This window comes from Electrona antarctica (assembly GCF_951216825.1).
Source record: "Electrona antarctica genome assembly, contig: SUPER_24_unloc_2, whole genome shotgun sequence".
Taxonomy (NCBI): Eukaryota; Metazoa; Chordata; class Actinopteri; order Myctophiformes; family Myctophidae; genus Electrona; species Electrona antarctica.
In genome coordinates this window covers 327,508-350,154 of record NW_027638774.1, presented here as the reverse complement: position 1 = coordinate 350,154, position 22,647 = coordinate 327,508, and the positions used below count along the sequence as shown (strand labels likewise).

At 43.5% G+C, this 22,647-nt stretch overlaps 1 long non-coding RNA gene across 1 annotated transcript; it reads right to left on the bottom strand.

The window, feature by feature from the left end:
- Positions 1 to 10,859: 10,859 nt before the first annotated feature.
- Positions 10,860 to 21,898, bottom strand: LOC306917704. Its single transcript, XR_013789224.1, has 5 exons — positions 21,433 to 21,898; positions 18,337 to 18,453; positions 17,813 to 17,950; positions 17,073 to 17,216; positions 10,860 to 12,199 (listed from the first exon to the last, which is right to left on the bottom strand). It is a non-coding gene; the product is annotated as an uncharacterized lncRNA (long non-coding RNA).
- Between the last annotated feature and the right edge of the window lie 749 nt (positions 21,899 to 22,647).

The following is a 22,647-nucleotide window of genomic DNA, read 5'->3' as shown; positions in this document are numbered from 1 at the left end:
CCTCAAAGGCCCTTAAAACTAGGCTCCAGACCTCCCAAAACAAACTGGCGACAGAGTACAGCATCTTGCAATGGGTCTGGTCCACAAGATTCGATACTCCACCAAGATACCCATGTACCTGTGTAGATACTTCCTTAATGTTAACGAAGTCCACACCCACAACACCAGAGGGAGTGCAACGAACCATGTTCAACCCAGATTCGGCACAAACAAGGGACTAAATGATTTTCGCTCCTATGCCACCAAAATGTGGAACGCCCTACCAACAGTCATTAAGACATGCGAATCCCTTGACTCCTTCAAAACCGCTCTCAAAGGGCACCTACGGATGGCTGCAATTCGAAACTGGCCCCGTAAAATAAACAGCCTTTGTATTGAGTTTGTGCTTGAAATGTACTGTAATTCTGCAAACTGTTAATACAATTTTCAATCAATCAATCAATGTCCTAACTCAGTCAGCTACTTCCTGCATGTAACCTTGCATGTAACATGGCCATGACACCAGTCAATGAAATTAACACAGCACACAGAGACAAGTTTGATATAAAACCCTTTTTTTAATGTTATCATTGATCATCGTCATTCAAATAAACCTCTCAGCAATGCACTCGCACTTCATGTCGAAAAACAGACACTCCATTGGACACAACAGTAGCATGATATACCAAATATAAAGACGAGAAACGATTAAGGCAGATCCTTTCACATAAAAAAGACAGTTCCACAGATAAACTCTGAGGGACCAAATGAAAAAGGCACAAGGTATATAAAAAAGATTTCCCATGCAGGCACATTAGGGCGGGTGGGGGGGTGTATAAGGGCGGAGACGGGAGGGGGGGGGGGGGGGGGGGGGGGGTTGGTCTCAAATCGGTCGGAGACGCCTCCCTTATCTACAGCAGTGGTTGTCAACCTGTGGGTCGGGACCACAATTTAAGGACTTTTTAATACCTCAAAGAAAGAGGAAGAAAAAAGACAAGAAAGAAGACCATTACTGCATCAAAAGTAATCAACAAACTGTACTATAAAAACGGGTCAAAGAAAGAGGCAACATTTTTGAAAACAGGCAATCTACGAGCTCACTGGCTGTAGATTCACAATGTATCTGTGGAACCGAGTCAAACTAAATGTCACGCCTCAACTTCTACAATTCCAAGTGCTTGTCAGGGTGGGGGTCCTCAGTTCAAATAGGATTTATTTATTCATGTAATTTTGGGGGATTGGGATTGGGGGGGTCACGGCCTGCAAAGGTTGAGAACCACTGATCTATAGAAAACATTGCAATAGGCTCAGTGTTGAGATATGTACTGCATTGCGTGTGTGAAATGAACACGGCTTGGGGGAATGCTAATGCTATAAAACAACAATGACAGACAAACAAACAAACGCACAAACAGAAAAATGAAAAACGGCATATTGTATTAGTCAATATAGCGTTTTACATATATTTGCAGGGTTGTTGATTTGTAAAACAGACAAACAAAAAACAAAACAAACGGGGGAGGGTTCTTTACTATTATTCTTCTTTGTACGCGGAATTGTGAAAGTAGACTATCTACAAAGTCACAACGCAACTCACAATGCCACGCGTCCACTTTGCAGATTGTCTCTATTTTCTTTCTTTTTTTTATTAACTTTGTCAAATTGACACATTTTGAAAATATACCCCAAACACCAGGGTTAACACGATTAACATATGTTTTGTTTTGTTTCAAATAAAAATAAACATGGGATAAAAACATATTTCCAACTGGACATAAAAAAATAAATAAAATAAAAAGTATGACCAGAGGGTAGGGATTAGGGATATCAAAAGCACAGGCAAAATAACACCCAGAAAATCCAATCCTGCATATTTACAATACATTGTGCAGCCCTACAAAATACTGTCAGATTGCTTATCGTTTATGTTGGGCAGAAACCTTGTATCTCTGTATTTTAGTAATGCCCTTCTTCCTCATGCTACTGTGTCACCCAAAAGTTGCAAGAATAGCCGGTCTACAAGTTAGTAGATAGGCCTTTTTTGGAAACCGTTTACGTGAAAGTTGTTAAGTGGGTTTTTAGAAATATCAATATGAAAATGACATTTCACGATTATTGTGGCAAAAATGATTGCGATTAACTATATTATCGCGATAATAAAAATATGCATACAACGCCATTTCTGTTGTAACCACTTGAACCCCCAGCATCCCTAATCTGGGGAGGAACATTTGCCAAAAAAATAGCAGATCTACAAGCTCACAATGCGTTGCGTTGCATTGCAACACGTTGTGAAGTTGTAGATCTGCTATGTTTTGGCCAAATCAATTTGTGTAGAGAGAAACACCAAATATACTCTTTACAGGTCTGTTTTATCAAGTATGGAGGGTTTTAAGTGGCGTTGAAGTTGCAGCTCAACAAAAGTTAATTCCTAAGTGTATGACCGAGGACAATTTCACCATAAATGACAATCTCCACGATGCGATTATTGCGAGTGTTTTTTTAAAATTATCACAATAAATTATTATCGTCCCATCCCTAGTGACTACATTACTACATTGGATCCATTGGAACTAGAGTTGTCCCGATCCGTTCACGTGATCAGAAATCGGGGCCGATCACGATCATGTCAAATTATCGGAATCGGAGCAAAAAAACGTGATCGGGACATCCCTAATATCAATATTATACCCATATCATGACATTAGACTGGATATTGTCTGTGATTTTGGATGTTGTACTGTTGTGATATGGATAGTGTTCTATAAAAATATGAATATCGGATCGGAAAAAAAATCGTTATCGGCAGATACTCAAAATCCAATGTTCGGAATCGGATTGGGAGCAAAGAAAAAAGAAAAGAAAAAAAACTGCCTAATTGCAACACAGGTTATTTTATTTAAATTTCCTGAACGGTATACAAGGTTTCCACCAAACGGCGACGTCACAACGAGGTAAATAAATGGCACGTGTGTATACTGACTGGCAGAAGTGGGAACGAACGGCTGCGTAATTAAGATGTTGTTCCCTATGGCTTTTTTAAGTTAACGGCGAAAAACGCGTTCCCTTCGAGTCTCGCATATTGTGTGTAATACTGTAGGTAAAGAGATTTTCCTCGATAAAAAGACAGTCTTTGGTAAAGGAACGCGTAGGTAGTTCATAATTTTGGCCTGCAGAGAGTAAATAAAAGGGACACAGGAAGACCTACCTACTGTAGTGCCGCGACTCTCGCCTCCCACGATCTTCAAATGCCTCCATCATAGTCTCTATGTATGTAGTATTCGGAGATTGTGGAATAGTTGTCTGGCTTCGCGAGACGAGTGGGCACCTAAACATTGTGGGCAATTCTTCTTTAAGAATTTGGAAGATTTGTAAATTATACATGATTTGAACGTGCTTGAACATTTGACTTTGAAGGCCTAATGTTTCTATACTTCTACATAAAACCTGTAGCTAAACCAGTCATTTTGGGCACATTTAAGTCTGATATTTAAAGGCTGTACTGTTATGTGTTCAAATCACGTACTTCAGACCATTTTCCCAAATTAGTATTAGTATATTTTGGGAAACATTGGCAATTTAACGATGAGGCGCTCATACTTGTCAGGCGCCCACTCTTCCGTAAAAAAATATAAATCAAATAAAAATCCAGTCATCAGCTCATCGAGGGGGGAACACAAAACACACACTTTCATCGTTTGAACACTAGGGGGAGGCACTGTGCCATGTTAAGTGTAGTAAACCTCATAGGCCCACTGCAATGGCAACAGAATAGCAACACATCAACACAACAGGATACTTTTTTTTAAGCCTTGATGACCTGTTTGTCCCTTGTCGCTACCCATCCACAAGAGTGTTTCTCAAAAGCTGGGGTCCGGGGACCCTCAGGGTTCCTTGAGCTCTTTGCAAATAGACCCTTATTGGTCTGTAACTCTGAGAGTGTACAAATACAACCGAATGGATCCTTACGGGTCTAACTCAGAGAGCGTACAAATACAACCAAATGGATCCTTACTGGACTGCAACTCTGAGAGCGTACAAATGGAACCAAATGGACCCTTACGGGTCTGTAACTCAGAGAGCGTACAGATGGAACCAAATGGACCCTTATGGGTCTGTAACTCTGAGAGCGTACAAATGGAACCAAATGGACCCTTATGGGTCTGAAACTCTGAGAGCGTACAAATGGAACCCTTACGGGTCCATTACAGGTCCATATGCACCCTCTCAGAGTTACAGGGGTCCTTGAAAAAAAAGAAGAAAAAAAAGTTCGGGTGTTAGATTGACAACAGTATGGTGTCTGCACTGGGTGAGGGGGAGGAGGCGAAGAAGTTCCTTCTTTTGAGTCCAAAAATAGAAAAATTGAGAATAAAAATAAATCCAGTGTTGGCACATTAAAGCAAAACTGAACTAACAGAAGACCTGCTTCTCACAGCATGAACGATTGGGTATGTTTGAAGTCCTGGGGCTGAGAGAGAGAGAGAGAGAGAGAGAGAGAGAGAGAGAGAGAGAGAGAGAGAGAGATTACATTGTGTTTAACTGTATTTGCACTGCAACAATGGTTTGAGTCACTTCTAAAGAACAACAGCAAATTTCGTTAGCAATTCATTGCACTTGGGTAAAGGTTAGTGCCAGTGCCACTGTCGGGTGGAGAAACCTTGTATGTCCAAAACGGTTACGTCTCAGGAAATGGATACAAAAAAAAGAAAAAGAACGTGTTCCAATGAATCCAGTTCCAGAATTCCATGTTCTCTCTGTACCTTTCATTGGCAACCCGCTGGGTCCATTTTCTGCACCCGGTGCCATAATATGCAGTGGTGGAAAGAAGTACTCGCATGAGTAAAAGTATAAATACTGCAATATAGAAATACTCTGATACAAGTAGCCTGGACGGGAGCGGGTGATGAGTGACGATTTTATTGGGAAGGTATTATTCTTCCGGTTTGAGGGAAAGGAAGTTCCAGATTGAGGGTTCCGGTCTGATGACTACAAAACAATGACTACAACATGATGTAACGTAAGTTATGTCTATAACTATGGATCTATGAGACCGAACGATGACCGTCACTACGGTCATAACAACGTCCTCTTCTCGAGACCAATATATCAAAAATGTCATGCCCACATGACCCGGGGAGGCGGTCTCACTGTATAAGTTATGCCCGGCTCCGCCTCCAGCCTCGAAAGCCTCAGAACGTTCCGAGCGACAGGAGATAGTGACGGTCATCGTTCGGTCTCATAGATCCATAGTTATATACATAACTTACGATCTATATCGACCTCACTCTGACCGTCACTACGGTCATAACAACGGATGACTTATACCAACCGGGTCGCGAGGAAAAGGGTACTCAGCCCCGTCACCATCTCGCTGGGCAGCTGCAAGCAGGACGGTGGAACCCAGCGATAGCTGGGATTCCACGTTCAGTTTGTAGAACTGGCACAGGCACAGTCCATGAAGACGCTGCACAAATGTCCTCCATGGACACTCCTCTTAGTGCAGCCCAAGAAGTGGCCACCCCCTTGTGGAGTGGGCCACCACATTCTCAGGGACCGGCTGGCCTAGATCAACATAGGCCGCCGAGATTGTGTCCACAAGCCAATGCGACAGCCGTTGCTTGGACAAGGGAAGCTCCAACCTCTTGCCCCCATAGCAGACAAACAGCTGTGTGCCTGTGCCTCGTATGGCCTGTGTGCGATCCACGTAAGCACAAAGTGCTCGGATTGGACACAATGTAGAAAGGCCCTCCACAGTTTCCTGGGGGCCCAGAGCTGAACGCAATGCCGTAATCTCCAGCACTCGGTTCACCGTCTGCGGAGTAATCACTTTGGGCAGAAACGCCGGGTTAGGCCACAGCGACACCCCTGTGCTATCAGGTTTCCACCTCATGCAGTCTTGGCTGACTGACGAGGCCTGCAGCTCACCGAGGAAAGCGCCAGAGGAAAGCGCCAACAGAAGCGTCGTCTTACGAGAGAGGGATCTCAGATTGGACTGATCCATCGGCTCATACGGGGCTCTCGTCAAGGACCGCAGTACCAGAGGGAGATCCAAAGCGGGAGCCCTCAAGACCCGTACGGAGCGTAGCCGCTTGACACCACCCATGAACTGAGTGACAAAACTATGCCTACCAACTGGTAGCCCATCAACCTCCTCATGCCGGAGGGAAATAGCGGCGGAATACACCCTGATGGTGCTGGCGGGTCTGCCAGCATCCAAGGGAGAGGCTGGAGAAAACGTAAAGGTGATACGTTGCAGGTGACAGGATTCGCCTGCTGGGCAGTACACCAGGCAGAGAAGCACTTCTTCTTGTGGTCGTAATTGGCACAGGTGGAAGGCGCCCTGGCATTATGCATTGTGTCAAGGACGGCCTCATCTAGCCCCTGAGAGAGGGGCTCCGAAGAGGCCAGGCCCAGAGCTGCAGAGTCATCGGCTTGGGGTGGCAAATCTGTCCCTCTGCTTGGGACAAGAGGTCCGCTCTGGCCGGCAGAGGCCATAGAGACCCCTGAACCAGCTGAAGGAGATCCGGAAACCAATGTATCCCTGGCCATTGGGGTGCAATCAACAGAACCCTGTAGCAACCCAGCCTCACCCGATGCAATACCTGAGGAATCAGGGGCAGCGGAGGGAAAGCGTACAACCAGCCGTCCGGCCACTCTCCTGACAGAGCATCCAGGCCCAATGGCCTGTCAGGGAGAACCATAGCTCGCAGTGAGCATTCTCTCGAGAGGCGAATAGGTCTGCTCTGGCCCGGCCGAAGCGGGTCCATATCTGAGAAATCACCTGTGGGTGAAGTCTCCCCTCGCCGGAAAGGGGGCCGGACCTGGACAGAAGGTCTGCTGCCATGTTCACCACTCCCGGCACATAAATTGCCCTGAGGGAGGCCAAGCGAGGCGCGGCCCACCACAACGAGCCACTCATAGGCAACGAAGTGACTTTGTGCCCCCCTGGTGATTTATTTGATAGACCGCTGAAGTGTCGTCTGTCCTCACCAGGACATGCTTGTCGCGGACAAAGGGAAGAAAAGCCCTGAGGCCAAGGTGAACAGCCCTCAGCTCCAACACATTGATGTGTTCGGACATCCAGGGCAGCGCCCACTGACCTCTCTGGACGACTGCTGTGGCGGATGCGATCATCCCCAACAGCCGCTGGACCAGAACCATCTCGACCCACGTGCATAGACGGAAATGGCGTAGGAGCGTTTGGATCCGTAGAATCCTCGCCGGGGACAGAGAGACCACCATGGTCACGGAATTGAGACACAGGCCGAGAAACCTCTGTTGCCTGGGTTCGAGGTTGCTTTTCTTTAAGTTTACTCGGAAGCCCAAGGACTGGACACCTGCTCTGTGTCTGCCCAAACCTGGCTGCGAGATGGTGCGACAATCAGCCAGTCGTTGAGATAAGGGAGGACCTTCAGGCCTGAAAACTGCAGAGTGTACAGAGCGGCCGCCACTACCCTTGTGAACACTCGGTGACAATGACAGAGAAAGGGCATGTGACCCGTCTAAATGCGGACATGAAAGTATGCATCTTTCAGGTCGAGAGTGGCGAACCACTCTCCCTGGCCAATGGACTGACGTATGTGTCTTGTCTGTAACATCCTGAAAGGTAGAACCTTCATGTACCGGTTTAGCCACCTGAGATCGAGGACGGGCCGATACCCGCCGTCCTTCTTTGGCACCAGAAAATATGTTGAGTAAAAACCTGCTTTCTGATCAGTTGAACTCACCTTTGTAATTGCGCCCTTCTGCAGCAGAGTGGAAACCTCCTCCGCCAGTGCGCGTGCTTGGACAGGGTCCCTGACCAGAGTCATACGGACCCTTAAAAAGGGGGAGGGACGCCGTCAAATTGGAGTTTGTAGCCCCTGGCGACTGTCTACAGTACCCAGGGGTCTGATGTACGCTCTACCCAGCTGTCCAAGCAAAGCCGGGAGAGACGTTAGACAGCCGGCCCCGAACTCTCATGCAGAGCCCCCTTGGTGCCCTGTGCCCTTGTGGGGGCGACGCCCTTGAGGGCCACCTCTGTTAGTGGCTTGGGATCTAGAACCTTGCTGCTGGCGAGGCTGCTGCCGGGCGGCCGTACTGGGGGCCTGAAATGCCTTATCTTGGTGCCTGCCACGCCCCCAGGACCCCTGGTGGGGCCCTGAGCCTTGATATGAATGGCGTGGTCCGAGTCTGGAGGTAACAGACCGGCGAAACCGCTGAACGCTCTCCCGTGTCTGAGCACAGCGTTCAGTTCTGTCCAGCGTCTCCTGGAAGTCTGGATGGAACACATGGCCAGGCACAACTGCTTTCTCCCGCAACTCCTTCTTGATGTTCTCAAGGAGACGCATCTGAGCCAGCCAGACCTGACGACGAGCCAACATGGCTGATGACATGGTGGTGCCAATGTCCCGTGTGAGCTGAGAATGAGCTAACATCGCAGCATCTATCAGGGACCGGGAGTCTGTGTCCTCCGCCCCACTGTCCTACTTAGAGCCGCCAAGAGGAGGACCAATGCATTCCCTGAGCGAGCTGCATGGGTAGCCGAATTGTACGTGCGACACACCAGACGATCAGTCTTCTCGCACTGCTTACTGATGCAAAGTGGGATAGTGGTAACTCGGTCAGTGCGAAGAACGGTCAATGCGGCCATGCCCTGCTCGACCGGTGGCATGTCCCCCAAGCTGGACTCGGGAGGATAAGCCATCTTTGCCAGGCCCCTGCAACCAGCATTAAATAAGGAGTCACTATCAGGCTTCCCCCAATTTGTCATCAGCATCCCAGAATACCTGTCAGCTTCTGGAACAGCAGGGGACGAGCGAGCCTGGGACACCGCACTGAAGACACCCCCCGAAGAGGCAGACTTCGGGGCTGTAAGAGTCATACCCAATAGCTTGGCTGCCGATAGCACGTGCGACACCAGTGTCTCACTAGCAGAGACGTCCAGAGCGGACTCTGCCACCTCCTCCTCGTAGAGCGCAGACCTGGTGCTGCCTGAGACTGAAGCGTGGTCTGTACGCGGACCGCTGCCAGTAAGGGAGCCAGGCACATGGATGGAAAGCACATCTGGGTCATCCTCTGGGACAGGCACCCCCCTGAAGGGAGAAGCCTGCAAGGACACAGTCTCATGCGACACCATGGTTGAGGAGCATTCAGTTTCAAACCTTCCCATCCGCTCACTGAGGGACTGAATAGCAGCCAAGATCTCTCCCTGTGTCTCCCCGACCTCCTGGGCGCGAGCAGAATTCTTAGGGGGCCGAGAGGTGTGCTCACGAGACCTCCTATAATCATGGTCACCTGAGCGACGCCGATGCAGGAACCCCACCAGCTGCGAACACCGCAGTATCAGGGGCCGCAATATACAAGGAAAACAACCCTACTCACCGTACGCGCACGTACTTGAGGGAACAGAACGCAAAACCCAACCCGCTGCGAACAGTGTGGTAACAGGGGTAATAATATGCAAAACTCAAAACATCCACTCACTATACATAAACGTATGAGAGGGGATTAGCATAACGAAAAATAAACCCTGCCAGCTGCGGACAGCGTAGCACCAGGGGTAGCAAATAGGAGTATGCAAAATGTTATAGCAATATTAACCAAAACCGTCTACTCACTATACGCGAACGTATGAGAGGGAATAATCAGCATAACAAAAAACAACCCTGCCAGCTGCGGACAGCGTAGCACCAGGGGTAGCAAATAGCAGTATGCAAAATGTATAACAATATTAGCCGAAAACGTCTACTCACCATACGCGCACGTATGAGAGGGAATAGCAGAATAGCAAGTAACAAAAACCAATCCCACCTGCTGCGCACAGCGGTCTGAGGGAATTCACGTGACTGAAGCAAACAGCTTCTTCCCACCTACTCACAATACACTCCGTATGGAGGGAGGACAAGTTAAAGAAAATATCACTTTGTGACTCTACTAGAAAATATACTAGTGTGGATAACTACATCGCATGCGAACCCACGCGGAATTGAAAGGAACACCCGACCTGAGGACGATTTTTTAAAAAAAAGGCTTCTAAATTTTAACAGTTTTCTGAAAAACCCATGTTTCTATGTCAGTGGTTCTCAACCTTTCCATATCAAGGACACCTGGAATTATCTGTATTTGGCCACAGACACCAATCTGAAAATATGTTGTTCCAGGGACCTCGCAGAAGCCAAGATTTGAGTTAAAAACGCTCTGAAAGAATATATATTCAAAGATTTGCACCCACATTTTCACGATTAAAAAAATATAGCAGATCTACAAGCTCGTAGTGCGGCACTCGATGCTGCGCTATGAGCTTGTAGATCTTCTATTTTTCTATAGCTAAAGCATAATGCTTAAAACACCAAAAGGGATTCCCGTTCAGAATGGGATTGGCCAATAAGATAGCGAATGTTCAATGCTAATAGGTAGCTAGTAGCCAAAAAACTCTGTTCCCGTATCATGGAGGAATAACTTCAGGAGGCGCCTCCTAGCGGACAGGGGTTTTCCCAAATCCCTCAAATCACTGAATATAGCTTTAAATGACGATGATAGTTAAATAGAATCATAACTGTGATGCATATGTGGCTTTGTTATGGTCCAAAGGTACATTATAAGATGTAGCTGACACCCCTGATCTACACAAACCCAGCAGCTTGTGAGCACTTTACTGCACCATCATTTACTGCATATCAATGAACATAATTATTGCATGAATGTTAATGCATATGACTTGTTAAATACTGACAAATGTGGACACATACTGATGCTCATATTGTACTACCTATGAGCTGGAGGGAATAATGCAAGATAAAATAAAAATGAAATTCCATCATGTTGAATAGAAAATAACATCCATGATACACAAGATAGAAATTAAACTCCATCACAAGAAACTATTAATGGGTATTTTATTCTGTCATGTTGATATTGTCAGAATACACATGTAATTCCTCTGCTTTTGCATCATTGTCATCCTAGGATTAGACTGACATAATTATGTCTTAAACTAAAGGCTTTTAGCCTGTATGAGTCTTCATGTGTTTTTTTAGACTACCCGCCTGAGTAAAGCCTGTACCACAAACTGTACAAGAGAATGGCCTTTCGCCTGTATGAATCCTCATGTGTGTTTTTAGATTACTTGTGTTAACACAGCCTTTACCACATACTGTACAAGAGAATGGCTTTTCGCCTGTATGAGTCATCATGTGTGTTTTTAGATTACCTGTGTTAACACAGCCTTTACCACATACTGTACAAGAGAATGGCTTTTCACCTGTATGAGTCATCATGTGTGTTTTTAGAAGACTCACCCGAGTAAAGTCTGTACCACATACTGCACAAGAAAATGGCTTTTCGCCTGTATGAGTCATCATGTGTGTTTTTAGATTACCCGCCTGCGTAAAGCCTGTACCACATACTGTACAAGAGAATGGCCTTTCGCCTGTATGAATCCTCATGTGTGTTTTTAGATGACTTGTGTTAACACAGCCTTTACCACATACTGTACAAGAGAATGGCTTTTCACCTGTATGAGTCATCATGTGTGTTTTTAGATGACTCACCCGAGTAAAGCCTGTACCACATACTGCACAAGAAAATGGCCTTTCGCCTGTATGAGTCATCATGTGTGTTTTTAGATGACCCACCCGAGTAAAGCCTGTACCACATACTGAACAAGAAAATGGCCATTCGCCTGTATGAATCTTCATGTGTGATTTTAAAGTCCACTTTAGATTAAACATTTTTCCACATTCTGTACAATTAAAACTTTTCTTCCCTGTGTGACTCCTCATGGAGTCCGTTTGTTTCGATGATTTCAGGTCCTTGGACAGCTTGCGCTGTCCTCCCACATTTTGTGTGTTTTGTGATTGCAGTGCGTTTAAAGCCGAGTGATCTCCCCTAGTCTCCTCCCACTCATCACTGTCTTCAGTGTCACATTCAGAACAGTGTGAAGAGAGGAGCTGGTTGTCAATGGTTGATTGTGATGTTCCACAGTCCTCTACATCAGCTTGTGTTTGCATGTGTACAGTTGAGGTGCCGGCTACAGGCTCTGTCTCTCCGTTTTCATCATCTTCTGCACTTTTCACTGCTAGTAATGTCAACACTGAACCACCAGCCTCTTCTGGTCTTTGAAGTAAGTCCTCTTGTTCCTCTTTCATCCTTGGAGCTTGTGGTTCCTCCTGGACCAGACTGGAGCTCCTCTCCTCTTCAGGTGGAACCTCCTCTTTACACACAAGGACGTGCAGAAAGTCTACAAAAACAAAATACAATGGTGTTATGACCCTTATGGTCTATAGTAGGGCAGATAAAGTGCAAATTACAGGACAATCGTTCACTTGCGGATACAAGCACCAAAATTGGCACATATACTCCTTAGGGATTGCTCTTTTCATAAAACCATCTGGCCAAATCAAATTTCAAGATGGCGGCCATTTTTCAAGATGTCCACCATTGAATATACAGTAATATTGCATTTCGCAATAAATTCCCATAAACTTGTGCTATTTGAATGATCTTGGTGTCAAATCATAATTTTTTCACTATAATCCAAATTTGTACCCATAATCATAAACGTACTCACTGGCTTCCTTGTACCATATATCAGTCCCGGAATCCTAATATTCTGCTAAATTAGAAGTTTGTGTTATGTCTGACTTGGGTAAAATGGATGGTAGTGTATATCTTAGTATTGTTAGAGGTTTAGTAATAATAATAACTTGGATTTATATAGCACCTTTCAAGAAACCCAAGGACGCTTTACAAAACAAAAAACTAGTTGCATACACACATTGTTTGGTTATTTATGGGTGTGCGAGATTTGTACTCATAATGAGAAATATATTGGGTCAGATTGAGTGATCAATGTGTACCACTCTCCTGTAGCTGTAGGTCCTGGGACCACATTCCAATGCACTCCAGTTGCATTGACAGACCGGTGGTTTCGGGGGTTTTACGACCTCTTCCTGTTGGGAGACAGGCCATTATGACTCTTCTCAGAGGAGAGACTCACTAGGGTAGGACATGTCAATGCAGGATGAAGTAACTATCTTTAATTCCTGTCAATTGTGTAATGTGTTCTAATAACCTATATTATATTGGGTTGGTAAAAAGTCTAAATGATAAATACCTGTAATAGTCTGACAGTTTAATCTAACCTAAAGTCAGATCTCCACACTGTCCTCTCACAGAGAGGGCAGTGTGGATGCATGGGTCAGTGGCTTCTTACTGCTGCAGACAGAGACCAGCGGTATGTATTATATGCGATATATTATGTGCTATATAGATATAATTGTGCATTATTCATAATTGATGTAATATGATGTTTAGATTGTAACCAAGTGTTATTTGTGTTTCTTTTTCTCCCGATTGATTAATGGCAATTAATGGAAATTGATTGAATGATAACGTAGATTTAAAACCACATAGTGTCACTTAGTGACACATGCTGAACTAAGTCTGAGAGTCATCAATGACAAGCTAAGCTTTACCATGATCTGGGAGTTTAGAGTGTTCAAATGATAGCTAGAATTCCTACCAACAGAGCAGAATAGAACCACAGACCAATAGGACTGTGATCCAGATTCCGGGATACTGTATTCATCTTGTGTTGGGGGGAAGTGTGAACAGAACGTGTGAATGTATGATTGTAAGTGTTTATGATTAACATGAATTAATAAAAACCCTATAAAATGCACGTTTGAGTTCATCAAATATAAGCTATTATTGGAACATTTAGTTCACCTGTGCGTGTTAGTCACTTTACTCTGCCTACTGCATGGGCTGGTCGGAGCCCCGGCACAACATCGCCAAATAACCGAACACACATAGTATGTGTGTATGTGTGTGTGTGTGTGTGTGTGTGTGTGTGTGTGGGGGGGGGGGTTAATGTGGTAGCTCAACAGAGCGGATGTCAATGTACAGCCAGGGCACACTGGTGGCACCACTGCTGTGAAACTCAGCAGGGGGTTCAGTATCAGCTGAGTGATTAGTTTGGTGTAACTAAATAATGACTTCAGTGTCCCAAATGTCTAATAAGCCAGTTAACTAGTGTAGATTACATGTAGTTTACTATGTACGTACTAGGAGCAAAGGCCCTGCAAAATATTCAAAAAGGACAACCAGATTAGCTTGTAGGGTGGCTATTTTCGGTGTGGGACCCCGTGATATGACAAAGGATACATTTGGCTTTACACTTCAGGCTTATTTTGTGCTATGGCAGCATTGCTCGCTGAAAGTATCTGACCTACAAGCAAGCTCACAGTGCATTGTGATGAGACACGCTGTGGACTTTATCTTTCGGCAGAGTGACACTGTCGTCAGAACTTCTTCAGTTCCGTCATGACTGTCCTTTTAGGTAAGGCAACAAAGGTGTAAGAACGAGACGCCATATTATCGATTGTAGCATATTTGTCATTTACACTTAAACGCCTCGTTTTGAATGTTGATATGGCACTGCACTAGTATAGCCTTTGTGTTATTGACATGTTTGTGGTCTGGCGGCTGGGGTTTTGTGATGTGTTATCTTTGATGTTTCAAAAAACACTGCTTGCAAATTATGACTCATGAATTCACACCTGATTGCGTTCCTTTAAAGCTGCTATAAGCAATATTTCTCAATTTTAATGACATTATTCTTTTTGGTATTCAGACAGCCAGCAATGAGTAAAACACTTCCAAAAATAATTGTCTCTGTGACACATCTAGGGGCCACAATCTGCATTCAAAGATTTTTCTAGAAGCTTTGTCATTGGTCGAAATGATTAACCAAACAGGACAGGCAAATCGACCAATGACAAAGCTTCTAGTACAATATTTGAATGCAGATTGCGGCCCCTATATGTGTCAGAGACAATTTTGGGGGGAGAGTTTCACCCATTGCTGGCTGTCTGAATACCAAACAAATAAATAAAAAAGGTCATTAAAATGTTGACATATTGCAGCTTTAAAGCGCAAATAGCATTTTAAAACTGCTATTTAATATCATATTGTCTATGTCCCTCAAAGTTATTTCTAATGGTTTGAGCCTCAATCACCACTCTGATATAACCAGTCCTTGTCATTTCTTTCTGGACTTTGAAAGCAGTTTTAGCTGCAGTACCACAATGTCCTGAGGTGGTGGGGTGCTGATATGCAAATTATTTAATATTTGAGTCATTATAATACTGATGCTAGATAAAACCAGGCTTGTTTCCATTCCATGCCAACTTGGAAAATCAACAATGGTGGACATTGTAAACAAAGTGGAAATGCAAATTTGGAACTAAAGACTGAAGAAGAGGAGGAATTATACAAAGTAGGGTGACATTGATCACGATGAGGACAAAATCAGTTTAGCTGTTCCTGAGAGCAATTTCCATTAAAGCACCTATATGATATGAAAGCCTGATTGTTCAAAATTGGTTATTTGTGGGGATAGAAAACACATATGGGAGCCCCAAAAACACAAAATAAATTGAAAAAGTTGAATTTTATGTTATAGTTCCTTTGAGTAGCCTACCACACCGGGGGTGAGCATGTTTTTAGGGGCTTGCGTTCTTGTATTCTTGTGTTCTTGTTATCGGACGCTACAAACCCTCCCGAATGCTCAGATCAGCCAATGCAGGGAAGCTGGAAGTACATTCACTAATAACACCGGGACAACGCACCACGTGTCCCAAAGTCTTCTCACTTCTGGCTACAAAACTATGGAATGGGCCTGGGCAGTCCAGGCACCTTGGCTGGTAATCCAGCATGACAGTGTGTCGCGGGTTTAAGTTCCGACAAACTTTACTGTGTGTCTTCCCCCTTCAAGCTCCATCTTAGTCCGTAGCACTTGCCCTAACCTCGACGACCTTACAGGCCTATGCAACGGCTCAAATAACCTAATTTACATAGCATTTCATGTAGACATTGCAGTGTTTACACAGTTTCATTATATAGATATTCCACTGTTAGGTGCTTAGCTTACATTCTTGATTAAAATAAATATGTAGATGTATCACAATGTTTTGTTCTTGCTTACTGTAAATCACTCTGGGTTAAGAGTGTCTGCTAAATGCCTAAATTGTATTCAACTTTACTACAGGTTTAAACTACAGTAAACTAGAAAAAGTGCCCTTCTGGGCACAGGTCTCCACCAGGAGGATAGGAGTGTGAGTGTGATGTTTGGCAAAATGTTTAGGAGCAATATAAACGTGTGTGTGTGTGTGTGTGTGTGTGTGTGTGTGTGTGTGTGACGTGGCTTGGCCTGTTGTAGCGCCACCATGAGGCTGATTTGAAAACTGTCAAGTGGTATTTCTTCCAAAGCCTAGTGGGAATACGCATGCACAGTTTCACCACAATCGGACGCTGCGTTGAGTAGTTGTGGCGATTTTTACAAAACGGGTACAAAGCGGGCTACTCCTCAAAAGTTTAGAAGCCAATCGTAGCCAATGAGGGTGGATTATGAGAAATCAAACAAACCCGTCTTGATCACATGACTATGGAGTAATATTAGAAAATGTGTTTTACATATGTCGGCCTCCTGGTGGCGCTATAAAGAGCAGATGTGAAAAATTCCAAGAAAAGGTTTTTCCTTGGCCTCTAGGGAGTTGGCATACAAAGTTATCCACAGATCCGTGCAGTTAGAGGTAAAAACACTTTTCGGCCAGTTATAGCGCCACCATGAGGCTGAGTTGAAAATGTTCATGTGGCATTTCTTCCTCAGCCTAGTGGGAATGTGCGTGCACAATTTCACGGAAATCACACAATGTGTTCATGATTTGCAGCATTTTGTTTGAAACTGAACTTTGGAAGCCAATCTTAGCCAATCAGGATGGAGTCTGAGAAATCTGAAAGCTCTGTTTCGTTGAATGGCTCTAGAGAGACTGTGTACCAATTTGCGTGATGTTTGGACAAAATCTGTAGGTGTACTGTCCAAAAACTTGTTTTGCACAAAGTGGCCTCCTGGTGGCGCTATAACAGACCGTTCTGGAGATTTTGGGGCAGAGGTTCATCGTTGGCATCCAGGGAGTGTGTGTGCAAAATTTGGCATCGACCGGGTTAACGGTGCCGGAGATTAGCTGGTCATAGACGGACGGACGGAGTGCAAAACCTACTCTCTCCCCATGCCTTCGGCCTGGTGGAGACAATACAACACTACATACCCATCTTGTACAACTTTACTACAGGTTGCATCCTTGCATCAAACAGTCCATGTCTCTGGTCCATCTCTGGCTGTTCCTCTGACAACATTGAATGTATTTTGGAGGCCATCTCTCTAGATACTGTAGACCTCTCCCTGTGGTGCTCTGTGGAAATCACCAGTAGAAAGACCTTTCATTATACCACGTAATCAAATCAAACTTTAACATGTCATGTTCAGTTGAAAGGAGCAGTCACTAGTTGTCTTAAGTGCTAAAATAATTGTCCCCATCAGGTGAAAATAAAATTTATATTCAAAATAAAATCATTGGCAAAGGGAATGAAGTCAAAAAGTAACACAAATAAAACATGGCATAAAATTTGACATAGTAGTTTGAACGCTGATTAATCCATTTTTAAACTGAGATTAATCTGATTAACAGTTTCCCAGCTAAGGATGAGCTATCTAGGACGACATAGTATTTAATAATGTTTTTTTTTCTTCTTTTATTAATGTTTGTTTGTGGCTTTCGTCTTTATTTTATATTATTTATAGGGGGATAGACAGTAGGCTGACAGGAAATTGGGAGAGATGAGGGGTGACATGCAGTAAAGGCTGTCGGGATCGGGAGTCAAACCCGTGGCACACTGCCAGACTGGACTACCAGCCAAGGTGCCTGGACCTACTCAAAATGAAATAAGTATTTCTTTATGCAGTATTTTTTATTGTACATTTGAAAAATGACAACAGCCATTGACCCACCAGCCTCTTCTGGTCTTCGAAGTAGTTCCTCTTGTTCATCTTTAATCTGTGGCGGTTGTGGTTCCTCCTGGACCAGACTGGAGCTGCTCTCCTCTTCAGGTGGAACCTCCTCTTTACACACAGTAACATGCAGAAAGTCTAGGAAAAAATACAAAGAGACTATATAAAGTAGTGGTTGTGGTAGTGGTTGGAAAATGTATCAACAGATTACTCTTTGGCCACAATTTTCCAAAATTGAACTTTGATGAAGCGCTGACTGCAGTCTGTACTGTATGGCTGTTTGTCTTCTCCAGCAGGTTAGGTAATACTGAAGTAGAATTAACTGCAAAGCTTCAGTGAACCCATTAAATACTTTCACTGCCAAACCATCGTCCCATTCACAATACATTTTGGTCAATGCATCAATGTAGTCACATTGTTAATGCTAAAATCGATAACAGAGTAATATCGGTTCATCTTTACACTCTCAGTACAGACCCACTTTCACCAATAAAACAAATAAAGATGGAGTGATTTAAACTTACTATGATCCAGGTGGTCTTCAGGTTCCTGTTTAAGGTGGTCTTCAGGTTCCTGTTTAATAGAAACAGTCGTGGCTGGAGAACTGATCTTCACTTGCAGACTGGACTCCACACACTGGTCTGGAATGAAGAAATATAATAAACACTTTAATAAAGACTTTGATGTGACATTAATAACAACTTTAATGATAAGGCTGTTCATGTGTCATGAATAAGGACTAGACTATATAGAGACCAGAGTAATCTAGTAAGAGAGTAATGACACTCCCGTTCACTCTCATTGTAACAATGGAATGCGGAAGTAGGGCTGGGCGATATGACAAAATCGCATATCACGATAACGATATACTCACGATATAGCATATTTTTTACGATACAGATTTTTTTTAATCTAAAAAATTGTTTTTTGTTCAGGCCGAGTACTTTACTGTACTTGGGTTGTACTGTACTGTACTGTACTGTACTGTACTGTACTGTACTGTACTGTACAAGCTCTCCTCCCTGGCCTCTGTCTGTGTGTTAGGCTGCACAACAGTGACACTTGGTGGTGACAATAATTATGCTATTTCTGTGCTCGGATACAGGGACACAGGGACACACACAAGTCACACATAGCTGTCTATAGTGGTTGCACCACTCAAAAAACAGGAAAAGAACACTTGCCAATATCAAACTTATGCCAATTACAATATGTAAAATAACAATATCCAGTCTAATTATATGAATATAATACTGATGCCCTGCCCATGCACAGACAGGCCTAAATAAAGTACAAAAATACAAAATAAAATATATATAATAATAATAATTATTATTATTATGACAATTAAAAAGCAAAAATAAAAAATATTCAGACACAGAAGTACGGGCCTGTGTCTGCATTAAATTGTCTTAAGGAAAAAATAAATACCTCATGTCACTCACTGCCACACAGTTGTTTACTTGTTTCAGTTCATTTTAAGCTAGTTGTAGTGTAGTTTGTTAAAGACGTTGGGAAGCTTAACAATGTTTAATTGACTACAGGCGATAGAGTGACCAGCTGTGCGTATGGGACAGTGGATGTTTTTCTTTTCCTTTTTTTTTTGTTGATGATCACAACTTAAGTTAGCGTCTTGTGGTGTTGTTGTTGTTGGAAGCTGTTGCTGAATTAAGGACTTTTCAAATGGAATAATTTATTTGGAACAATAAAACAAGACAGGTAAGAGGAAAGACGTAGAAGTTTGCACCCGACGGACAAGCTCAATTGTTCAACTGTGTAAAACATGCGTGGCTCACGCAGTTTATCAATTTGACCCAACATGAAACCTGCATTTATAACAGTGAATGGCCGGTTACTTTAGTGTTACTCCGCTCTGAATCTCGTCAGCCATCATCTCCCTTCATGTTTGTTATTAAATAACAGCACAGCGTGGCTGGGCGCTGTGACGTAAAATACTGCCGTAACGCTTGTTTTGCGACACAACGATATAAACGATAGAGAACATTTTTCACGATAGACATTTTCTATCGTCTATACGATATATATCGTCATATCGCCCAGCCTTATGCGGAAGTGCTCATTCTAACTCAATGGAATAGTTCCAGCCATAGGAGCAATGTTTGGAACTATCGCCCATAGGCACCCGCTTTGCGGCGAGATCAAAGCGTGTCACCACTCTCTTACTACATTACTCTGATAGACTAAAGGACTATAATATATTTATCATATTAAACTTTATAAACAGCATAACACTCCTGTAGAATACTGAACAAATTAATTAATGTGAACCAGAAAGTTTTTTGGTTTGTTTTTTAAAGTAAAAAATGAAACAGTATTTTTCATTGCGTATTTGAAACAGCCCATCAGTTTGATAACAGATTAATGATCCTGAAATAGATTACACAAGTAGGTATACTATTGTTGCCATCAGGTGGAAACCTCTTATTATATGTCCAAAACTGTTACCTTTCACACTTATAAGTAGAAAAAATGTCAGATCAAAAGCTTGTAGATCGGCTATTTGTTACTTTTGGGTGACACTGTAGTATGATGAATTAGGACATTAATTTACAAAAAAACATAAAAGGGTACATTTTTGGAGAGAGCGAGTGCTGTTTTTAACCGGCAGCACACGTCAGGAGCCATGGGTGAGTTTTAACCAGCGTCTCCGACAACCTACCCCAAACCCTAACCCTAACCTCACAGGGAAGACACAGTAGGTGATTTTTAACTGGCAACACATCGGGAGCCGCGGCTGTTATCGACAGAGTCACCGCAGAACGGACCGACACTGCCGGAATGACACCACCACAGAACTGGAGCGGTGCTGCGGTAGTGGAGTGTCATAATCCCTCCACCTTCCCCGGCAGGTGCCGCCCCTCCACTCGCTCCTTCTGAATTATGGAGATACAAGGTTTATCTGCCCGACAGCAACGACAAAAAAGTAAACAGCTGCTATAATAGAACAGGGAGAATCATGTAGATCTCAGGATTCACATGGAAACGGTGAGTTGCCTCACGGAACGGAGACCAGATGTCTCCCTTTGCATGACAGTCCCTCATTTCCAAGACTTTTCAAGCGTCCCACAAATTGAGACCACATGGTGACTGACAAAGCATCAATGTTCAAAATGCCCCAATATAGTTAGTCCCCTAATAATAATAGTTGGCTTTCTGTTGTAAAGCTCTAATTGTCTCTTTTCCTGATGTATTTTTAAGCCTTGAGATAACATGAGAAATATCCCCTAGGCTACAGTAACAGTACCAAGTCGGCCATACCACTTATGACCACATTTTAAAAAGGCGCCAGAGGGGTTTGATAACAAAATGATAGGCAATATTAGGCACACACACACACACACACACACACACACAAGCTAGTAACTTGAAGCTACTGGGAAATGTAGTTCAGTTAGCTTAATGCTACCTGTAGCTAAGCTGGTGTTGTTCAGAGTTTACTAAACTGCAACCTGTGTAGTTTGGTGTCGTTTGTTTATTACAGATTCCCAGTAGTCCTCACTACAGTGAAGACTACTCTTCCTGGTGCCCAAACACTCATACAATCAAATTAAAACATAATACAATGGAATTCTGCCATTACATGTGTGTAACACACATACCTGCAGTGTGTAGATCGATGTCCATATCAACATCAATGTCCAGCACTTTGTTTTGTTTCTCCAGCAGAGTTTCTAGTGTCTCCAGCTCTCTCTCGAAGAGGTTGCACATGACCTGAGCGGCCAAACTGAGGCACTCCAACACAAACACTCTGACATCAAGCTTCACACAACAAACATCAGCACCACCACTCTGCTGCTGTTTGTCCAAAACACACAATATGTCCTCTCCCACCGACGTCATGTGTTCATGTATCTTCAGCCGTACAGACTCCATTTGACACGTTTTGACCTCCATTATGGCTATGTTGTTTTTAGCAGCACTCTGTTTATTTCACACCAAGATGAAAACAACCAGAGCTAAAGGCTAACAACCTCCATGCTGCCAAAGATGCTGCTACACGCACAACCCTGCTTCCGGGTCAAAGTGTTTCACGCATGCGCAATAAACGAGCCACGCAAGGTTGCCTTAATCGCTCCCTGGTGGTGGAGGTGTGTAACTGTCACTAAATGATAATGATAATGATCTAATATGTAACAGAGGTTGCGTTTTGCAACTGCCTTCAAATCCCACTATAGATTTCCCATGGGGTTCAAGTCAGTAGATTGTGATGACCACTGTGGAATAGTGGAGAAATAGACAATCTACAACCTCACAGCGAGTTGTGATGTGACACACTTTGAGCTTGTAGATCAGCTATTTTCACATGTTTGAAAAAAATATATAGGCTATGTATATTTGACAATGAGCAATGCATTGATAATTTGATATTAAAATGAAAAAGTACTTTGTAATTTGTCATTTTGAATTCTTGAGTATGCATACTTTATCCACCACTGATGACTGTGAACCAAAATCAGGGAATCTAGTCAGGTTCCCAAATGCCAAAAAGGTGATGCCTGATGGGATTCTTGAGGAAAGCTACTTAATGTGTTGTTTCTATATGATTAATTTTGATCTGCTGAATCCATTTCCGCTTTATGCCGAGTGATACGACACACCGTTTAGTCAGAAATTGTGCAAGTAGCATAATTAATCACTATAAAAACTGGAAATGGCTATACTTTTGATAGATAATTGTACATAATGTGGTTTCTATATGATTTTTATGTGCTGAATCCATTTCTGCCATATGCCGAGTGATACGAGTCACCGTTTCGTCAGAAATTTAGTAATTAGTATACATTTTTATGTGCTGAATCCATTTCTGCCGTATG